The sequence below is a fragment of the Rana temporaria genome, chromosome 10 (genome assembly GCF_905171775.1).
Source record: "Rana temporaria chromosome 10, aRanTem1.1, whole genome shotgun sequence".
Classification (NCBI taxonomy): Eukaryota; Metazoa; Chordata; class Amphibia; order Anura; family Ranidae; genus Rana; species Rana temporaria.
Window position 1 is genome coordinate 57,065,585 of NC_053498.1, and position 17,856 is coordinate 57,083,440.

Below are 17,856 nucleotides of genomic sequence, written 5' to 3' on the forward strand. Positions count from 1 at the left end.
TTGGCCATGAATTTTTGTGGTGTGATTGACCATAAAACATGGGTCAGAATGATTGGCTTAGCTAAGTCGTGACAAAAAAAAATGCAACAGTCAGGAGCTTAAATAAATAAAACAAAAATTTTTTAAAATAGTAAAACTTTACTTTTTTTCCATACACAGGACGAGACCAGGCAGCAGGAGGATCAGGAAAATGCCAGGCAGGAGGAGGACAGGGTGAGTGGCTTGGAGGAGGCTGCAGGCCCAAGTATCTTGGACGTGTTGGCAGGCCAAAGTATCAGTAACGTGGTGGCAGGCCCAAGTGGAGCGGATGAGGTGGCAGGCCCAAGTGGGTTGCACGAGGTTGCTGGGCCAAGCACAAGATGCCAGGTGTCTCCTCTTCGTCTGCGTCCGAGAAGGCAGGTGAGGGATACAAGGGTGCGTGACGCCTCACTAGCCCTCATTCGGGACGCCCATGCAACCCTGCAACAGCCTCCCAATGCTCAGGAGGGATTTGTCACAGTGGTTTTGGCCAAAATGTCAGAAATGACATTAGACCAACGCCTCCTCTTTGAGGGCCTCCTCATCACCCTCGCAAATCAGGGGGTGAGGGGTCTTCTCACGGAGGACACTGTGATTTGCCGCCATCCCCATCCTCACACACCACATAACTCCCAAGCTCCCCCACCTTCTTCTTCTTCTCATGCTCCTTCTCAAGCTCCCCCACCTTCTTCTTCTTCTTCTTTTTCTCATGCTCCTTCTCAAGCTCCCCCACCTTCTTCTTCTTCTCATGCTCCTTCTCAAGCTCCCCCACCTTCTTCTTCTTCTTCTTCTCATGCTCCTTCTCAAGCTCCCCCACCTTCTTCTTCTCATGCTCCTTCTCAAGCTCCCCCACCTTCTTCTTCTTCTTCTTCTTCTCATGCTCCTTCTCAAGCTCCCCCACCTTCTTCTTCTTCTCATGCTCCTTCTCAAGCTCCCCCACCTTCTTCTTCTTCTCATGCTCCACCTGAACATTCTTCTTCCTCTTCTTCTCCTGCTCCTTCTGAACATTCTTCTTCCTCTTCTTCTCCTGCTCCATCTGAACATTCTTCTTCCTCTTCTTCTCCTGCTCCATCTGAACATTCTGCTTCCTCTTCTTCTTCTACTACTCCTCCTCCTTCTACTGCTCCTCCTCCTTCTACTCCTCCTCCTTCTACTCCTCCTCCTTCTACTCCTCCTCCTTCTACTCCTCCTCCTCCTTCTACTGCTCCTCCTTCTACTGCTCCTCCTCCTTCTACTCCTCCTCCTTCTACTGCTCCTCCTCCTTCTACTCCTCCTTCTACTGCTCCTCCTCCTTCTACTGCTCCTCCTCCTACTGCTCCTCCTCCTTCTACTCCTCCTTCTACTACTCCTCCTCCTTCTACTGCTCCTCCTCCTCCTCCACCTCCTCCTCCACCACCGTCGGCTACTCATCCTCCACCACCTTCGTCTACTCCTCCTCCTGGCATGAGTACTACCCCTGTGGCACCACCTCCAGCCAGGCAGAAGAGGAAGGCTGCTGAGAAGGCTGCAGAGAAGGTGAAAGAGCAGGCTGCAGGGAAGCCACCAAGGAAGGCCTTGAAGAAATCAAGAAAGTGACTCCCTTACTTCCATGTGGTGTACCAGAGTTCAGGCTGCTGTAGTACCACAACCTGGTGACATCTGCCTGCCCTGCTCCAGTTTCTGACCTCGGGGAGTCCAAGACCTTGATGCGTGACTTCCTGAATGAACCTCTCAAGTCCCCATTTTGGCCTCCAACTGATCACCAGTCACATCAGGCCACACCTGGCTGTGCACAAATGGCAGCAAGCTCTCCAGTGCTGACTTTTGCATATAAAATTTTTTTTTATTACCAAAATAAATGGTACATTTTTTTTTTACAGTTCATACTTGTCCTTGTATTTTTTTACATTTCAATTTTGCAAGTGAGAAGGCAGGTTCTTATTTTGTAAAAATTGGATATAAGGTGTAATTTGAAAGGGACACATGAGATAAGACAAAGCAATAAGGTTTCTATGGGGGGAACTTGACATTACAAAAAATAAAAGGATTTGCATTTTTTAAAAATTTAAAATTAAGGTGATTAAAAGCAGGATTTAAAACACACGACCAAAATAAGGTGACAATAAAAAAAAAAAAAAATATTGAGTCCAGTAAGAAAAAGGTTCCACCTAATTTTAAGGAACTCTGTGTGAATATCGTAAAAAAAAATTATTAGATTGCTGTTTTGTGCCCTTAGGAAAAATTGTGTAAAGCGCTGCAAATAAACGATTAAATAATGTTGGAAGCGACACGAATGTGCTATCTCCATTCCAAACGCTAGTTTTACCTATGTTGGTCTCCAGTGTCTAAGTTTTTGACAGGTTTCTTAGCATACACACGACCGAGTTTCTCGTTTAAAAAACAGCCCGATGAAGAACTCGTCGAGCCAAAATCCACTGCCATCGAGAAAATAGAGAACCTGCTCTCTATTTGCTCGACGAGTTCCTCGGCGGCTCCATCGGGCCGAAAATGTACACACGACCGAGTTTCTCGACAGAATCCGGCTCTTCACCGAGATTCTCGACGAATTCTGCCGAGAAACTCTGTCGTGTGTACGAGGCCTCAGAAAAGAAAATTTCTTTAGATCCTAAAACTGCACTATTAAATTTAAAACCTGACAATTTGTCACTCACACAATTTAAATTAATTAAACAGCTTCTTACAGCTACGAAACAAACGCTCGCGAAGGCATGGAAATCCCCTAATCTACCACTAAATGAAGTAGTCAATAGAATGAATAACGCGATGATTCACGCCAAAATGATGGCAATCGACACAGATACAGTAGGTGCACCCGATTTTGTGTCAATCTCGCTCTCTTTCTCGGCGAGATTGAGCACCTACGAGCCCCATCGCGGGAGCCAGCGCCGAGCTGGCTTGCCGCGATGGAGACAGAGCCGTCATAGAAGCGACGGGAGATCCGACTTGGATTCCCGCCAATTCTACACGTGTGCGGCGTTTGTTATGAATCCTGAGGGGGAAGTCCCCGCCGGATTTTAAATAAAAATCCGGCATGGGTCCCCCCCTCAGGAGCATACCGGGCCCTTAGGTCTGTTATGGGTTGTAAGGAGAGCCCCCCTACGCCGAAAAAACCGGCGTAGGGGGTCCCCCTACGATCCATACCAGACCCGTATCCAAAGCACGCTACCCGGCCAGCCAGGAAGGGAGTGGGGACGAGCGAGCGCCCCCCCCCTCCTGAGCCGTACCAGGCTGCATGCCCTCAACATGGGGGGGTTGGGTGCTCTGGGGCAGGGGGGCGCACTGCGGCCCCCCCACCTCAGAGCACCCTGTCCCCATGTTGATGAGGACAGGGCCCCTTCCCGACAACCCTGGCCGTTGGTTGTCGGGGTATGCGGGCGGGAGGCTTATCGGAATCTGGGGGCCCCCTTATTAAAGGGGGCTCCCAGATTCCGATAAGCCTCCCGCCCTAAGTGAATGAGTATGGGGTACATCGTACCCCTACCCATTCACCTGCAAGAAAAGTGGTAAAAACACAAATAAACCACACAGTGTATTAAAATATTTTATTAGTCTGCTCCGGAGGCCGCCCCCTGTCTTCTTTATTAGCTCTTTTACCAGGGGGGGCTTCTTCTTTGACGTCTTCGGGTGGGTGGGGGCCGCCGTCTGGTTCTCTTCCACCGCCGGGGGGGGGGTGGCTTTTAAAAAAGCCCCCACCCCCCCGGCGGGTTTCCTCCGGCGTCTTCGGCGGGGCTCTTCTTCTTCCGCTATCCCGACGGGTCTTCTCCGCTATCCGGGGGGTCTCGCCGCTCTCCGCTGTTGACTCGTCGCACCCCGGTTCTTCGTCTCGCAGTCCGGTCCCTTCTTCCGTGCTGTACGTCTTCTTCCGCGCTGTGACGTCATGTTCTTCACTTCTCTTCTTCTCCCGATGTTGACTCGCCGGTCCTCCTCGCTGAAATGACGGATGCGCGCCTTGCATCGGACCTATATAGGCCTCACAGTCCCATCATGCTCTGTACCTACCCATGTGATACCCATGTGGTAGGTATCACATGGGTAGGTACAGAGCATGATGGGACTGTGAGGCCTATATAGGTCCGATGCAAGGCGCGCATCCGTCATTTCAGCGAGGAGGACCGGCGAGTCAACATCGGGAGAAGAAGAGAAGTGAAGAACATGACGTCACAGCGCGGAAGAAGACGTACAGCACGGAAGAAGGGACCGGACTGCGAGACGAAGAACCGGGGTGCGACGAGTCAACAGCGGAGAGCGGCGAGACCCCCCGGATAGCGGAGAAGACCCGTCGGGATAGCGGAAGAAGAAGAGCCCCGCCGAAGACGCCGGAGGAAACCCGCCGGGGGGGTGGGGGCTTTTTTAAAAGCCACCCCCCCCCGGCGGTGGAAGAGAACCAGACGGCGGCCCCCACCCACCCGAAGACGTCAAAGAAGAAGCCCCCCCTGGTAAAAGAGCTAATAAAGAAGACAGGGGGCGGCCTCCGGAGCAGAAAAATAAAATATTTTAATACACTGTGTGGTTTATTTGTGTTTTTACCACTTTTCTTGCAGGTGAATGGGTAGGGGTACGATGTACCCCATACTCATTCACTTAGGGTGGGGGGGCCGGTATCTGGGGGCCCCCTTATTAAAGGGGGCTCCCAGATTCCGATAAGCCTCCCGCCCGCATACCCCGACAACCAACGGCCAGGGTTGTCGGGAAGGGGCCCTGTCCTCATCAACATGGGGACAGGGTGCTCTGAGGTGGGGGGGCCGCAGTGCGCCCCCCTGCCCCAGAGCACCCAACCCCCCCATGTTGAGGGCATGCAGCCTGGTACGGCTCAGGAGGGGGGGGGGCGCTCGCTCGTCCCCACTCCCTTCCTGGCTGGCCGGGTAGCGTGCTTTGGATACGGGTCTGGTATGGATTGTAGGGGGACCCCTACGCCGTGTTTTTCGGCGTAGAGGGGGCTCTCCTTACAACCCATAACAGACCTAAGGGCCCGGTATGCTCCTGAGGGGGGGACCCATGCCGGATTTTTATTTAAAATCCGGCGGGGACTTCCCCCTCAGGATTCATAACAAACGCCGCACACGTGTAGAATTGGCGGGAATCCAAGTCGGATCTCCCGTCGCTTCTATGACGCGCTTGCTGGGATGTGCTGTCACTATTCCAGTGAGTGTGAGATGTCGGCGAGATCTCGGCACCCTGTCGCCGAGTATCAGCGCGACGCTGTCGTGCTGAAAGCACAATATCACAAACACCTACTGTACGATCACCAGATTTGAGAAAATATGGAAGCCTTGGATCACCTATACAATCCCAAATGTATTTAACAATGATGTTCTACAACCAGGGGCGGACTGACCATTGAGTCACTCGGGCACTGCCCGAGGGCCCCATGCCACTAGGGGGCCCCATCAGGGTTGCCAGGCTCAGTAAAACCAGGGACAGTATGTAAAAATCTGTGTTTTTTTTAGATCTGTCCCTGATATGTCCGGGGGCCCCATGAGTTGTCAGTCCGCCCCTGTCTACAACCATGGTAGCCCAGCCAAGTTAACATCCTTTTGCGCATATTATCCAACAAAAACGGTGCCCGGATTGCTCCTGCAGACCCCCCTCCTCATTCCCGTTTCCCCTTTTCCCCCCCTCTTTTCAGTAATTTATTTTAGGCTCTATTATGCTTGTTCTCTCAAGTACTGTTAAAAGGTTGGATATCGTTGACACTTCCAGTGTTTTGCATGAACGGATTGTAGAGCAAGATACGGTCCTAGAATCAGCTTAGATCGCACTAGATAATTGTGACAATGCATAGCGACTCGGCAATTAGAAAACCAGTCATTACTGTTCTTGTACACTCTACTATGTGGACAATAAGTAGTCTATCGTGTAATGCACAATTACTATATTCATTTGTTAAGGAGTTTCTTATTTTTGTAACTATTTTATTTTATTGTACCTGTATAATTCTTTATCACTCAAATAAAGATATATTGACAAGGAAACTGACACAACCCATGGTCAGAACAGCATCTGCACAATCAATGTCAAAACTATAGAATTTTTAGATGTGAGAAGATGTGCAGACGGAAGGCAGGAGTAGTCAGGAAAAAGCCAAAAGTCTGCTGGAACAGGTATTCAGGATCAACAGGTAAGCAGGGGTCACAGGGAATGCTGTAGACCAGACAGCAATGAACCTGGGCATCAGTCTCCTTTAAATAGTGCATCTGGTGCCAAGAACTGTCACAACGTGCGCATGTCCCCGTGCACCATCATTTGCGAATGGCACATGTACATGCACCGTTCAGCTCTTCTTACTGGGAACCCGTGCACAGAAGTTTTTCTTACATTTACTGGCTTGCCCTTCCTGACAGGGCCACTCTGTGCAAAACCCTTGCACAGAGCAAGCAAGTATAACATGTTTGTAATTTGTTTTTTTCTAAAACTGAGCTTTACAATCACTTCAAGCTATTCATCTTTGCTGACATTTGGGTTGCAGATAAGTGTTTCACAGTTATAACCTTGTATCCATGTTTCAGTTGCTGAGTTTGCACTGTTAGCAACTAGGGGCCTGATCCACAAAGAGTGGCCGTAACTTAACTTTTCCTATTTAAGTTACACCGCCGCAAAATCTCTACCTAAGTGCCCGATCCACAAAGCACTTACCTAGAAATTTTCAGCGGTGTAACTTAAATCCGTCCGGCACAAGGCGGGCCCAATCTAATGGGGCGAGTCCCATTTAAATTAGTCGCGCTCCCGTGCCGGACGTACTGCGCATGCTCCCGACGCGATTTTCCCGAGTTTTGTGAAACTCCGGGTAAAAAAAGTTGCGTCGGGGAGAAAAAGATGCGGCGGGAAAAAAAAAAAAAAATTTGACAGCGTCGCGGGAAAGAAGGGTCTACTTTTACAAGGTGTACTAACTTTACACTTTGTAAAAGCAGACCTATCTTTGCGTTTGCAAACTAACAACTTACGGAGACTTCACGAAGGGAAACCGCTTCGTGGATCTCCGTAAGTGCTAATTTGCATACCCGAAGCGGAATTTCGACGAGAAATGCCCCCAGCGGCGGCCGCGGGACTGCATCCTAAGATCCGACAGTGTAAAACGATTACACCTGTCGGATATTAGGAACATCTATGCGTAACTGATTCTGTGAATCAGTCGCATAGATAGAAACAGGGATACAACGGCGTATCAGTAGATATACGCCGGCGTATCCCTTTTGTGGATCAGGCCCTAAGTTTATAATTACAGGCAAAATGTTGATAAAGTGGCCCCTTATACTTGAGGCTCCTTTGAGGGGCGGATGCCCTCAACAATCTACCTTCCCCTTTTTTAGATAACACAGATTGGACTCTAACGGTCTAGCAGATGTAAATGGAACATTACTTTTCTTGTTTCCTGCTAAAAATACACAAAAATCATTACTAGCACATACAAATGTAGGACAGGGTTGCTAGTGAAGTTATTATGTTAAGTTATTATGTTGAATAGTTCACTGTTTCTTAAGTAAGGGTTTAGCTCCCTCTAGTGGCCGCTGAAACTTTACCAGGATTTATTTCCTTCATTTAAGAGGTAGATACTTATGCATTGTGGGATATATTGTTTAATGAGGAAGTGACTCATATTGTTTAAATCAGTCTGGGGACTAAAAGACTCACAATGCCAAGTTACAGACCCACAATGTTGAGTCACAGAACAGCCTGCTGGGAGGGGAGATAAAGGGACAGGCGTGGCCAGCTTTCGACCTCTCTGGACGCCATTCAAACAGCCAGCAGGAGGTCTGTGTGTGACCAGGGCTGAGAGCCTACGGCCTGCAGCGGAGAGCGGATCTCCCGCCCCAGAGGGATCCTTGTGAACAGCCCTGCTAATTAAACAGGAGGATCAGCCTGCGCTTCAGAGCATTTGAAGCCATCTGCCTTACAGCACCCCGGGAGGAGCAGCATGGCGTGGCAGCGCCACCTACACGGACAAAGTCACATGCAGGAGGTTCCGAATGGAGTCTGCAGCCAGCTGGGATCCAATCGCAATGTCTGTGTGCATTGGTCTGTGTGTTGAGGCTTCCGTGGGAAGGTATTCAATACCTGAGTTTAAAGTATTTAGGATCTATCTGCCTGTGCACCTGTTCACATATACCCACATTAACCTATTACTGGGTACAAGTGAATGATATTATTGCATTGAACAAATACCTCCTGCCAATCATAACCTGTGTTTATTCATCTATTACTCATACCATTTTCTTATGTTATTCTTTACCATAGTAAACATTTACAATTGGTTCATTGATATTGTGTGCGAGTCTCTATTTACTATCACAGCTGACGAAGTGACGGAACCCAGGGCCTCGATAAATATACTTCATGGTTTATCAGTATTGTGTTTTCTCTCTGGGTGTCACACTAATATTATCAAACAGGTGTGCCAGAGAGGTTGAGACCATTCTTGGAGTTGAGAGGTAGAGTACAGAACCAAACATACATTAAGCGGCTCCTCCAGGGGTAGCGCTACACAAACACAGCAAATTTACAGAATTCCTGCTTAATTCCTACTAAATAGAAAAGTTTAAACCTGTATTGAGTTAATTAATAACAAATATTGGTAAATTTTAAAGCGAATGTATGCAAAAGTACCGTATTTATCGGGGTATTGCACGCTCTGGCGTATAGCGCGCACCCCTAAAGTGGACCCGCATTCCTGTGGAAAAAAGATTTTTGTATTTACAGTTTTGGTGTGCTTTGGGCGGCGTCCATCGGCGGCCTCGTCGGGTCCGTCTATGGCTTTCGTCGGGTCCGGCGTCCTCCCCGCTCGATCCCCGCGCCGAGTTTGAATACTGCGCCGGCATATACCAAGCGCAGTACACTCGTGTATAGTCGGGCAGGCTCGGCTACTCTCGCGCTCACATCCTGTACGTCCAGGACGTGAGCGCGAGAGGAGCCGAGCCTGCCCGACTATACACGAGTGTACTGCGCTCGGTATATGCCGGCGCAGTATTCAAACTCGGCGCGGGAAAGCGGGTATCGGCGTATATATCGCGCACCCACGATTTTGCCCTGATTTTCAGGGCAAAAAAGTGCACGGTATACGCCAATAAATACGGTATATAAAAGTCGAGGTTTTCATTTTTCACTTACAGCTTTCAGAGTTTGTAAAGACCCCCAAACCATATATTTTCTGAAAACACATGAGTAGAATAAAAAGAAGGTGCTACTGTAGGGGAAAAATAGTTTCGCAATGCAAATATTTATCAAAAAACACTAAATCACTAAAATACTTATTAGCATACAAAACACACCATAACTTATAAAATTCCTGCTAAATTCCTACTAAGCCCTTGTTCACATGGGGTGTACGCCCACAGATGGCCATTGGGAGAGCCATGCATCCCTGTGCTGGTAGTCCCATTCATGTCAGTTGGGATGCAGTGGCTGCAAGGACAAATCTTACATCTGTTCGGGTGTAGGTACATGGCCCCAACTGCAGACAGTGTGAGTTCAGGGACAGGCACCCACACGGATGTCAAGTTGGGAGCAGTGTCCATACATTCACTGTGTCCCAATTGACATGAATGGGACTTCCTACACAGGAATGCACAGAACACCTGTCCATTCCCCTGCTCCTGCTGTATCCCAATTGACATCAATGGGACTGCCTGCATGGGGATGCACAGAACACTTGTGCTTCGTTGTGCAGCTAAACATAGCCTTGTTGTAGTATACCCAGTGTGAATGAGGCCCTAGACCTTTTTTAGACTTACAGTTGGGCGGGTGACAAAAATGTGCTGTTGAGTTGTGTTTCTGCCACCCGCACAATTAAATTGTTTATGTTTTTTACAGATTTCTTTTGAAGGGGGGGGCTTTGGAGAGACATCACATGTCTCTTTTTTGAGACAGAGGAAGGGACCGAAGACCGTCCCTTTCTCTGTACTGTAGGTGAATGAGATAGGAGTCTGCATAGAGACTCCTGTTCATTCACAAACTGAAATATAGTAAAGTGTTTACTATATTATAGTAATGAATGAACAGAAGCAATCAGTACTGATGTATTTGATGTTTAACTCTTAGTGAATAACATAATTTATAATGTGTTAGGGCCCTTTCACACGTACGGACCGTATGTCCGCATTTTCATCCGTCCGCTGCGGATGAAAACGGGACATACATGGGTCCCTATGTGATTACGGGTGTCAGCGGATGACCATCCGCTGACACCCGTAATTGTCCACCTCCGCAAAGATCCGCGTTTGCGGACGGAAGAAAATCCTATTTTTCTTCCGTCTGCCGGATTGGATGAACACAGACATACGGTCCGTGTTCATCCGATCCCCCATAGGGGAGAGCGGAGGAAAGACAGGGCGGTCCCTGCACAGTGTTTGGGGACCGCCCTGTCAGCTGCCAGCTCAGCTGGGATTTTACGGAGGATCCCCGCTGAGCTTTTGCGGACACACGGAGCGGATCATTACTGATCCGCCCGTGTGAAAGGGCCCTTAACTGTAATTAACTGCAGTTCTTTATATTTAACAACACCTCCTTGCCAGCTGGTATGTCAAATTGTCTGAATTTCGTCCATTTATGGGCAGGTTAGTTAGTACATAAGTTTATCTAGCAATAAACTTGTGTATAACCAGGCTGTTGGAAAATTTTCTCTCGTTCAGTGTCGCTCGCTATAGCCGATGGTGCTGAGGAGTGTTTTCTGACAGCAGGAAAATCTCCCCGCTGTCAAAATACAAAGGCTAAGCGGGAGGGATTCCAGCAGGAGGAAGAAATTGAAGAAAATTAAACGACTCGTTAATGGCCAGCCATGGCCAGCTGTAGGATTCTACAGCTTCAGAAACAATGATTGTAATGGCACTGATTTTACCATATATTTTGTTTTGCTTTTTTACATAAAAATAACTGCACTAAAATTCTAAAGTTTGATAGTGGCCTTACAAGAGCTAAATTTGTCATCTCTTTCTATCAAGGAAATTTGCATTTTCAAAAGGAGAGTTCGAATACAGCAGCCTCTATGATTCTCTTGAGAGAGAGTCCTTTACTTACATGTTTATGTCTTCGTTGGTCTGTGAAAACTGATCTTGGAAACCATTCCTTTCTGTTTTACGCTTCAAATCATAAAAAAGTTGAAAAGTAAAATTATGTTTAGTTTTAATATTATTTGGCACACACTATACATCAAAATATAGTTAACTAAATCCTAAAAGTGAGCAGAAAACAAATGATACAGATATTTCAGTTTTGGTTTGACCATAGAGTTAAATGGTCCACTAGCTTCTAATATACAGTATATCAAGCTTTCCAAATGAAACGACTCTATACAGGAGCTGCCTGTATGTAAAAAAGTCCTGACTAGGGCAGCCGGATAACTTACTGCACCAACCAACACAAATACATATACCCCTTAACTCTCTATAAATGAACACACTGACACCTGCTGGATTAAAATGGCCTGTTCGGCCTTTATTTAACAAAATAACCAAAATAATTGTATATATATATAAAAATATATATATATATATCCCAATCCCAAAATATAAAACAACAACATTTTAATAAACCTTTTTACCATTCCTTGGTTGTCAGCCCCCTGACAACCCACTGATCACTCTTTTTGGGCCTGTGGTACCCTCGTAGCTAACAACATGTCCCCAGTCGCAACCACCGCCTCGAGGACCCTAGCTGACCACAGACCCACCCACTTCTCCCTGGTGGTCCAGACTGACACCAGACCACCGAGGGGGACTCAATCCCTGAAACGTGCCCCTACCGTTGTACCCAAACATCCTTCTCTTTAGAAAAACGTCAGGGCACACACCGCCACTGCGGCACAAGTGAGACACCTCACACTTGTGCCCGCCGCCAAATGAAAAAAGCCCTCCTGATGCCCTCCTCCAATCCTAGGGCCCACAGATCGATCCCGATCGGGTTGAGATGCACCCCATCCCCTCTCAAGTACCTCCAGGTCTCGACTTCGAGTTCTGGATGGCGAACTGCCACCCCCCCCTGCTGGACCACAAATCTGCCCACCTCCCTGTTTACTTTTATACGGGCCTTATCTAATCTTTCCAGCGACCGGGCCTCTCTCCACGCCATACGAGCTACTATATCTGACCAAACTATGATTAAGTCGGGAAAAGAGGCCCGGAGTCGCCGGAAATCCCACTGGATGTCCTTAATGACCTGACGCATAGGACGAATGCCCAGGTCATTCCCCCCCGCATGTATTACCAAAATGTCTGGCACCCGGTCTAAGCTTGCGCCCCTGTGCACCTCCGGTACTACCTTCTGCCACATCAATCCCCTTATGCCAATCCACCTGACCCTTCCTTCCTCCCTAGGTAAACCCAGCTGTCTGCCCCCGGGCTTGACGTCCGCCCGCCTTGCCCCCCAAAAAACGAATGAATGTCCCAAAATCCAGACTAGGCATCCTTGGGGATCTGAAATGACAAAATTGAAAAATACCTAGCAAAAAAGCCCCAACTAACACATAACATGACTTATCATAACCACATCAGTCCACATATTCATAACAAGTGAGGACGTACATACAGTCTATATCTGTTGGATTCCCATCTGCCAATCCGCTTTACAGAATCTGCAGGCAACCCCCACCTTGACGCCTCCGTCGCTGCCCCAATGCGAAATGAGTGTGCCGAATACTCCCCTGGTACCAAACCTCCCTCCTTTAGACACTTCCTAAATACCGCTGTAAATTGGAACCTCGACAGGCACTCCCCCTTCTGATGCACAAAGAAGGCACCATCTCCCTGTGGGCGAACCCCCAAAAATTGTCTTACCGTCACCACTGGGCAAGTTAACGGGCAATGCCCCCGAAATAACTCCACTCTTACTCCCTTCCCTTGCTGATCCGTTTTTGACCGCCTAATCCAGATCGCTACCGACTCCTCGGAGCACTGGATGTCCCGAAACTGTAGTCCACCCACCACCGTCTTGGAAGGAGACACTATTTCCCCCACCCTGAATGCCCCAAAAAAGGCCAACACAAAAACGGCCCGGAATAGTACCTGCTCGTAAGGAGTCGCACACACCCTCCCCAGATTTCCCAATACCGTATCCAGAACCGCAAATGATACCGGGCGCCTGGAATCCCTGGCAGGACCTCCCCTCCCATATCCCCTCAACGCCCGGCGCACCACGAAGGATTTTGTAAAATCCTTGAGGCCCGCCATTTGGAATAAAAACGCCAACGCCGACATTTTCTTACCTTGTTCATAATTACTGCAGATGAAAAATAAAACTAACGCTTGCACCTCCTCTGGGTCCTCCGACCCCCCTACCTCCTCCCTCAGCGCGCCCCATTCCTGCCACACTTTGGAATATGCCCTCCAGGTTCCCTCGCTGAGCGACTGCCGTATCAATCCTGCGGCGACTCCAGTGCAATGGCCCACAACTTCTGCGGGCAAGGCTCTCCCAGCCCTTCGGCCTCCGGTGCCAACTTCCGGAACTCTTCCCACTGGAAACGAGACAAAGCATCCGCTAATCTGTTATCCACTCCGGGAATGTGCACCGCATAAATCAGAGCATTTATCTTCAAACACTTAGGCACCAGGTAACGCAGTAGCCTGATCACTGGGGGGGAAGATGCCGAAATAGTGTTAATGGCCCACACCACCCCCATGTTGTCGCAATTGAACCGCACTTTCCTATTCCTGAGAGATTCCCCCCACAATTCCACTGCCACCACAATGGGAAATAACTCCAGCAACACCAAGTTGCGAAGGAAACCAGCTTCCTTCCATGCCTCCGGCCAGGGCTCAGCACTCCACCGACCTTGACAGTACGCTCCGTAACCCACCGACCCTGCCGCGTCTGTGAACAACACCAAATCAGCGTTGCTGACCGGTCCTGATTGCCACATCGAGCGACCATTGAAGGAATCCAAAAAGGTCCCCCAAACCCTCAGGTCATCCCTCAATTCAGCGGTCAGCCGCACAAAGTGGTTCGGCACTCGAACCCCCGCCGTGGCCGCCGACAACCGCCGGCTAAAGATGCGCCCCATAGGAATGATTCTACAGGCAAAATTTAACTTCCCTAGCAAAGACTGCAGCTCCTTCAACCGAATTTTTCTCTTGACCCGAGCTACACTTACCTCACTCCGCAGCGCCACCACTTTGTCCTCCGGCAACCTACACTCCATGGCCATGGAGTCAATAGTGATCCCTAAGAAAACCAATTCTGAAGTCGGGCCCTCCGTCTTATCCGCCGCCAAGGGAATGCCAAAACGCTCCGCCAAGTACTGTACTGTGCCTAGCAACACCCCGCAACAGCGGGACTCCGGGGGCCCCACACACAGAAAATCATCCAAATAATGGACGACGGAATTCACCCCCGCCACCTCCCTGACTGTCCATTCAAAGAATGAACTAAAAGCCTCAAACAAGGCGCAGGAAATGGAGCACCCCATCGGCAGGCAACGATCAACGAAATATTCGCCCTGCCAGTGACACCCTAACAAACGCAAACTGGCGGGATGCACCGGCAAAAGCCGAAATGCCGACTCGACATCCGTCTTAGCCATCAGGGCACCCCTGCCGTATTTCCGAACCCAGGAAACAGCCGCATCGAACGACGTATAGGTAACCGCACATTGCTGCGGGTCAATACCATCGTTAACCGAATTCCCCTTTGGGTAAGACAGATGATGAATCATCCGAAACTGCCCCGCCTCCTTCTTAGGAACCACCCCTAGCGGGGACACTATCAAGCCCGCTACCGGCGGCTCCGGAAATGGGCCGGCCATCCGGCCCAGCGCCACCTCCTTGGCCAATTTTGCCGACACCACTCCATGGTGGAGCAGTGCCGACCTCAAATTCCCCGACACCGGAGGGACCTCCAGCATCGTACTAGGGATCACGAAACCCTCCCTGAAACCCGCTTCTAACAAACCCGCCGCCGCCCTATCCGGATACTTACTTAGAAAAGGCAGCATCCTTCCCAGTCTCACCGGCGTCAGTCCCTTTTCCAGCGCCGTCCCCGGAACGTCCTTTTCCTTGTTTAAAGCATCTGTTAAAGGCGTGTGTCCCCCCACATCCTGAACACTCATGTTTGAATCGGCAGGACCCGCCAAACCTACAGGTTCCGTCATTGTACTGCCAACAGACCCCTTTCTTTTTAAGGGCCGGCGATCCCGCGGCGGAAGTGCCGCCGGCCCCGCCTGGAAAAGACTGGCTCGCCGGCCTAGTCATCAACCTCATCCACAAACTAATGTCCTTATGATCCCACCGAATGTGCGGCCGCACCGCCTTACGCTGACGAAATTGTTCGTCATACCGCAGCCACGCTAACCCCCCATAAACCCTATGCGCTTCGTGAATGGCATCAAGGTAACAAAACAGTGCGGAGCAGTTCTCGGGGGACTTTTCCCCAATTACGCTCGCAAAAATTGCAAACGCTTGCAGCCAATTCGCAAACGTGCGTGGAATCAGCCTGTATCTGCGCTTCTCCTCCTCATCTTTTTTACTCTCGTCCGGTTTCACCCGGTCGAGATTAAATTTTTCCAGCGGGAGCAGTGAAAATATTTCCACAAACTCGTCTTTTCCAATTTTTTCCCTCACCTCCGGCTTTAGGTGGGCCCCTAGTGGCCCTTCAAAACATATGTAAATTTCCCCTCTCGCCGCGTCGTCCAACCGAATTTTCTCGACGTCTTTATCCTTGTCCTTGTCTTTTTTCGGCGCCGCAGATCCCTCGCTGTCCTTCTCTGTCTGCGTCCCTGCCACTCCTGTCGTGGTTGCTGTCTGTGTGGGGGGGGCAACCACTGGTACCTGCGCTGCCTGCAAAAGGGGTGCCGACCCCGTGGGGGGACCCACCTGTACGGAAGGGACCCATGGACTCACCGGGGCAGGAACTTGGGGGGAACTCCCATCTAACCTCCGCAGTAGCTCCCGCAAAGCATCCCATACCCCCCCTTCCCCCGTGTGATTAAGCACCGCCACCCCCCCACTAATCTCCTGTAACCCCCCCGGCCCCCCTCCCCCCATAGAACGCTGAGACTTGGTCTTACCGGGTCGGCGCGGCCGTGACGGTCCTCCAGCCGAAAGTCCTGCTGCTCTCCCGTCCTCCAGGGGGTCCTCCGTCAGCTCCCCCTCCTCACTGCTGCTGGATAGCACCGCCGCCTGCCCGTGTGGCCGCAGACGCTCCTCTCCTCCTCCACTTCGACCTCTGGACACAGCTGGCGTAGTGAGAGGGGCGGGGGCGACCCCCCCCCCGAGGGCTCTCCTCTCCATCGCTGCTGAACTCTTCTATAAGCTCGTCCCTCAGCACCGCCGACGCGGCCTGAGCACCATCCTCCCTCCGGTCAACCCTCCCAGGCCCCTGCCGAGACCTGGAGGCGGGACCTCCCGACTGGCGCGAATGTGTAGCTGCCGCTCCCCCCCCACCGCTAGTGGAGGCCTCGCCACGTGCTAGGCCGCCGCCTGTGGATCGCGCTAGGCCGGCGCCTGCTGGAGGATCCTTCCCGCGTCGGGCCGCCCCCCCCGACCGGAGCATCGCCAGTGGGGGCAGCCGAGTGAATCTGCGCCCGCACCACCATAGGGGAAGGAGGCCTAGAGACCCGGGACTCGCCGCGCTGTACGCCCTGCGCCCTCCCCCCCCCCCGCACGTGCGCCGGATGCCTGTGCCTGCTTCGCGGGGGGGCCCGACGGGGACCGACTGGGGCTCCTCACCCTCCTCTGGGACCGGGGGGTATTGTCCGGGCTAAAGCGCTCCGGCGGAATAGACCGCCGCGAGCGCGTGGATGCAGGCCGCGTGTTGGGAGGGCCCTGCTGAACCCCCCGCAGAGACGCGGTAATCTGGCTTTGTAGCCAGTCCGCTCCATGAGTCTCCGCCACCGCCCTCAGCTGCTCCATTAAACTAGCTACCTCACTCATCTTCCCTCACTAACTAACCAGGCCGCACGTACCGCTGTAGAAGCTGGGACTTGATGACTTTCCCTTCAGGCTTCCTCACACCGACTGTTGCTGTCCCCTCCTCCTCTCTCCCCACGAATCCAGCCAACTCCTCCCCTTTGCTGCATCTTCCAATCCCTTAAGACTCTTGCTCTACTAACCACCCCCCATTCCTTTAACCTCTTCCCCACTGCCAGTTACCTACACCCTGTCATGCTGTACTCCACCTACGTTTTACTACGGCTCCATACTTGTCTTTCACTGGCTGGGCAAAAGCCCATGCCTGTAGCTCTCAGGACCGCCCAACAGTTTTCTTTTTAGTTTTGGAAAGATTGGTGGGGGGTTAAAACCATTGTCAGGATTTTTATCTGTGTGTCCCCACTAAAAAATAACTCTCTCTATTTGTCCAGGTGACCATTGTCATGGGAAATGAAATTGAGAGAAAATCTAAAATTCGGAGATACACCTGTTACAGTGATAGTTATCTAAATCGATATTTTGCATACTTTGGAGAGATTTTGTCTCACTTGCTGTTGTGTCTACAGGACAGAAACTTAAGGGAAGTCCCTGCAATGCGATATGTGGATAAAACCACAATAATAAAAAAAGGTTTTAGCTTTTGATACACTTTAAAGTTTAATGCAAAAACCTTTTTTTACAATTGGATAAAGTAGCGCAATCCAGGGCATTGTTTTATACACCCCTCTTCTGTCATGATGGAAACAGTTTTACAAGACATTCTGTGTAAATATGCAGAACTGAGGTTACATCTTCAACATGGACACAGAGAGAACTCGCTGAGTGTGCATCTATACAGAAAACCCAACATAACTCATTTTATTTTGGTATTGTTAGTATTTTTTTTTGTAGAAGGCGCTTTAAAAAGGATGTAACACAGTTTAGAGGAGCTCAAGGAAGAGAAAAGAGGAGATCTCTGGTGCTGCACATCTGTATGATCCTATGGTTGTGA